This window comes from Schistocerca serialis, unplaced genomic scaffold, assembly GCF_023864345.2.
Source record: "Schistocerca serialis cubense isolate TAMUIC-IGC-003099 unplaced genomic scaffold, iqSchSeri2.2 HiC_scaffold_1380, whole genome shotgun sequence".
Classification (NCBI taxonomy): Eukaryota; Metazoa; Arthropoda; class Insecta; order Orthoptera; family Acrididae; genus Schistocerca; species Schistocerca serialis.
In genome coordinates this window covers 40,001-45,000 of record NW_026047603.1, presented here as the reverse complement: position 1 = coordinate 45,000, position 5,000 = coordinate 40,001, and the positions used below count along the sequence as shown (strand labels likewise).

The 5,000-nt window shown below is 53.9% G+C and overlaps 1 non-coding gene across 1 annotated transcript in view; it reads left to right on the top strand.

Moving 5' to 3' along the window:
- The first annotated feature begins 4,562 nt into the window (after positions 1 to 4,562).
- The window catches only part of LOC126442576 (small subunit ribosomal RNA), a 1,910-nt gene continuing 1,472 nt past the window's right edge, over positions 4,563 to 5,000 (top strand). The window contains exon 1 of the ribosomal RNA XR_007581548.1: positions 4,563 to 5,000. This exon is cut by the window's right edge and continues 1,472 nt beyond it. This is a non-coding gene — a ribosomal RNA (small subunit ribosomal RNA).

The window sequence follows — 5,000 nt, the reverse complement described above, 5'->3', positions numbered from 1 at the left end:
CCAACCATGCCGGCAAAACAGTATCGCCATCTATGAAAATACGGCGAAACCACATGCAATACCTCCATCTATGCGAATCTGACAACACTACGTCCGCCATGTCGAGCGCACCACAAAACACAGCGCCATCTGTAGGTCTCCCGCGGCATGACGTCCTGCAACGACGATACCGCCATCTATGAGACGCCAAGCCGACTAAGACAGCGATGGGCCCACAGTGCCCATCTTTCGACCCCACCCACAAAGCCTGCGTCCTCTGTCGACCACAGCACCCCAACGCCAGCGCCTCTGCCGCACGAAATCGTCGACCGGCAATCACTCCACCGGCGCCCCACCCTAACCGCCCAACTCGCAACTCCAGCGGATGAACGGCGGACTTTTCCCGCAGTCGCAATGTGCAATCCACCCCTATAACTTGCGTTTCATGAAGAGTTATGTCCAATATGCGACATTCCCGCTGTCCCTATACATGAGCTGCGAGCTGTACCAGTTACGAGCTAGAGACGCGATCGCGTTGCTCTCTGTACGAATGCCGATGCTGAGCGGTCAGCTAGGAGGCGCTCCATCCATGTCGGTACCGGTGGGCGTTGCACTCGCAGTCGCAAAAACGTACGGCAAGTATATTACTCGGAAGAGTTTATGACAGTCCAAGCCCCCCTGCGTGGGGAGCGTCTTTCTAGGCCATGACCCACCGGAAGGGCGCAGCGTCCCCCACCCCAGACATGTGACGTCACACTATCGGTATTGACGACTCGACTCATTGCTTATAATCATTTGCCATACACCGGTGGAAGCTGCCGAGACGAGTAGCTACATAGCGCGCTCGCCGTGTCACTAATGTACAGAGATACAACAGTTTCGACTGGAACCGGATTAAACGTATACACGGCGCTGATTAGTAATACATAGACCCATCAGAATACAGATAATATATACAACTGTCCGTATACATGCTGAAAGACTCTGCTCACAATCACAACCACACGGCAGCCACACACTCTTATCACGCACTACTCTCCGCCTGTAACACGCACACAGACAATATGTAAGCACCAGCATGGAACAACACCCAGTGCATCCTCTCCGCCACATGAGACAATCCACACTGTCATAACCAGACTGGGAGGTCCACTCAGAAAACGGAATATCCCACCCCCCCGACAACCACCATTGCTCAGCTAAGCCACCAACACCCACACATGTCCTACACAGGGGTGCACCCAACATCACAATACTGCCTCCTCTCACAGCACACAAACAATGGCAGGAATGAAAGACACAGGTCTGCCACAAGCATGGAATCGGAGCGCCGCCTGTCATGAGCCAAAGGTGCATCCTGACGTGGCAAATCAGATGATGCCGCAGGCATCCACTTACTATAATCACAATCAACAAACCGACCGGCCGCCCCCCCCCCCCCCCCCCCCATTACACCTTTCCATACAACAATGTGTACCTTAACCTAAACTATACTGTACCTTAACCTAAACTATACTGTACCTTAACCTAAACTATACTGTACCTTAACCTAAACTATACTGTACCTTAACCTAAACTATACTGTACCTTAACCTAAACTATACTGTACCTTAACCTAAACTATACTGTACCTTAACCTAACCTATACGGTACCTCAACCTAACCTATATTGTGCCTCAACCTAACCTATGTTGCGCCTTAACCTAACCTATGTTGCGCCTTAACCTAACCTATGTTGCGCCTTAACCTAACCTATGTTGCGCCTTAACCTAACCTATGTTGCGCCTTAACCTAACCTATGTTGCGCCTTAACCTAACCTATGTTGCGCCTTAACCTAACCTATGTTGCGCCTTAACCTAACCTATGTTGCGCCTTAACCTAACCTATGTTGCGCCTTAACCTAACCTATGTTGCGCCTTAACCTAACCTATGTTGCGCCTTAACCTAACCTATGTTGCGCCTTAACCTAACCTATGTTGCGCCTTAACCTAACCTATGTTGCGCCTTAACCTAACCTATGTTGCGCCTTAACCTAACCTATGTTGCGCCTTAACCTAACCTATGTTGCGCCTTAACCTAACCTATGTTGCGCCTTAACCTAACCTATGTTGCGCCTTAACCTAACCTATGTTGCGCCTTAACCTAACCTATGTTGCGCCTTAACCTAACCTATGTTGCGCCTTAACCTAACCTATGTTGCGCCTTAACCTAACCTATGTTGCGCCTTAACCTAACCTATGTTGCGCCTTAACCTAACCTATGTTGCGCCTTAACCCAACCTATGTTGCGCCTTAACCCAACCTATGTTGCGCCTTAACCCAACCTATGTTGCGCCTTAACCCAACCTATGTTGCGCCTTAACCCAACCTATGTTGCGCCTTAACCCAACCTATGTTGCGCCTTAACCCAACCTATGTTGGGCCTTAACCCAACCTATGTTGGGCCTTAACCCAACACACGTTGGGCCTTAACCCAACACACGTTGGGCCTTAACCCAACACACGTTGGGCCTTAACCCAACACACGTTGGGCCTTAACCCAACACACGTTGGGCCTTAACCCAACACACGTTGGGCCTTAACCCAACACACGTTGGGCCTTAACCCAACACACGTTGGGCCTTAACCCAACACACGTTGGGCCTTAACCCAACACACGTTGGGCCTTAACCCAACACACGTTGGGCCTTAACCCAACACACGTTGGGCCTTAACCCAACACACGTTGGGCCTTAACCCAACACACGTTGGGCCTTAACCCAACACACGTTGGGCCTTAACCCAACACACGTTGGGCCTTAACCCAACACACGTTGGGCCTTAACCCAACACACGTTGGGCCTTAACCCAACACACGTTGGGCCTTAACCTGCTCTGTAATTGTCATACGACGCGTTAAATTAGTGTAGTGTTGCCTAACTGCAACCCCCGCAATATAGTTTGCTACTCGCACTGCCCGGTCCCCAGTGTATCGCTTCATGTTAAACACCTTGCAGCTATACACTGTAATGTGGATGGCAGCAGGACGTACATGCTCAATGCCCTTTGCAGTTGTTCATTGGCATTTGCAGTTGTTCATTGGCATTCGCATGGCGAAGCACTTAGCCTACGCTGTGGTACGGCCTGTGTCAACTGTCCGCTGATGTTGTACGTCCAAATCACACACTGTACTGCACATTGGTCCTCATGTACTGAATGATACATCGTGGTACATGTGACCGTACAACGACTGCGCCAACAACGGCGAACCATGCGGTCCAAATGTTGTGCACTCAGCTACGTGTCGTCTCCCTATAAGAGCTGGATTGCAGTGTGGTATGCCCTGGATGGCGATCAGCATGAGCCGTCTGTTGATGTAGTGGCGCGTGTTGTCAGACGTAGTCGTCTCTTCTCACACACCGTGATAGCATGGTGCACTGCGTTCCACATCTGCGACATGCGACAGAGGCCGGTTGACAGTCGTTCGCGCAATGGACATCGCATACGTACGGGGGCCACCTTCCACGTGTTCGCGAAGCGTGCACATGTTGTTGCGTGTATGTGGGCAGACATAGTGTGTCGTGACACCTGACACAGGCATGCAACAATCGTTGAATTTGCAAATGGCGATGGACGCCTACGTTTGCTGGTGACGTTACGCAAATGAACAACTGGTAAACCGTTGTGGTGCGGTTGTTCTCGCTAGAGGTGAATCAGTGATGGCGACGATCGGTTGAGCTACCAACCGGTTGTTCCAGCGATACCCACCATGCCCACGAACGTGAATGGCATCTGGGTGTGAAGCGATACGCGGCGGTGGCTGGGTGGGACCGTCCCCGGCCGGTGAGGGGGGGCCTCCCGGCGTGCTGGCCGCGCGGTGCGTGGGCGCACGCGCTACAGCCGGCTGGTGGGGGCGGCCAGTGGCAGGCGCGCCGGCCGACGGAGGCGGCAGGCGGCGCAGCTGCGCGCCGGCGCACCCTGCACGCGGCGCCGTGCGGCCAAAGTAGGTCCTCGCGGGCCCGGTGCGAAGCGCGGTGGACATCTGCAGTGTGCTGGTCCGATTGAGGACTGTGTGCGCTGAGGATGCGCCGCCGCCCGGCGCTCGGCGCCGCGACGCCGTCTGCTGCTCGGTCGCCTCTGCGGTTCTCGCAGGTGGTTTGTATCGCAGCTGTGCGGACGTGTTGGCGCGTGCGCTGTGCTGGGAGAGTTCGCTTCGGCACCCAAGTGGGGCTTTTGTCCTTCTGTGGCGCTGGCGTTGGAGCTGCCGGTCACCGTAGGTGGCGCGTGTTGTCTCCCGCCGGCAATGCCACGACAGCACGCTCCCGGGCCTCTGTCGGCAGCGGCAAGCTCAGTTGGGAGCACGGGTGGTCGCACCTAAAGCGTCTACTCGCCAAACCCCGGGCGATTGCGCCTCTCTCGAACCCGACCAAGTACTTAGGACGGCGCTGCGCGCCGCCGGGACCTGAGAGGGTTTCGAGGTGTATGGTGCAGGGGAGCTCAGCCTCCTCCTGTTTGCAGAATAATTGAGCGGACGCTTGCGTGTTCGCGCGGGCCCCCGGGACACACTCCCGGGCGGCCGGCTGCTCAGCTCTAGTTGACGCAGCTCCCTGGTTGATCCTGCCAGTAGTCATATGCTTGTCTCAAAGATTAAGCCATGCATGTCTCAGTACAAGCCGCATTAAGGTGAAACCGCGAATGGCTCATTAAATCAGTTATGGTTCCTTAGATCGTACCCACGTTACTTGGATAACTGTGGTAATTCTAGAGCTAATACATGCAAACAGAGTCCCGACCAGAGATGGAAGGGACGCTTTTATTAGATCAAAACCAATCGGTCGGCTCGTCCGGTCCGTTTGCCTTGGTGACTCTGAATAACTTTGGGCTGATCGCACGGTCCTCGTACCGGCGACGCATCTTTCAAATGTCTGCCTTATCAACTGTCGATGGTAGGTTCTGCGCCTACCATGGTTGTAACGGGTAACGGGGAATCAGGGTTCGATTCCGGAGAGGGAGCCTGAGAAACGGCTACCACATCCAAGGAA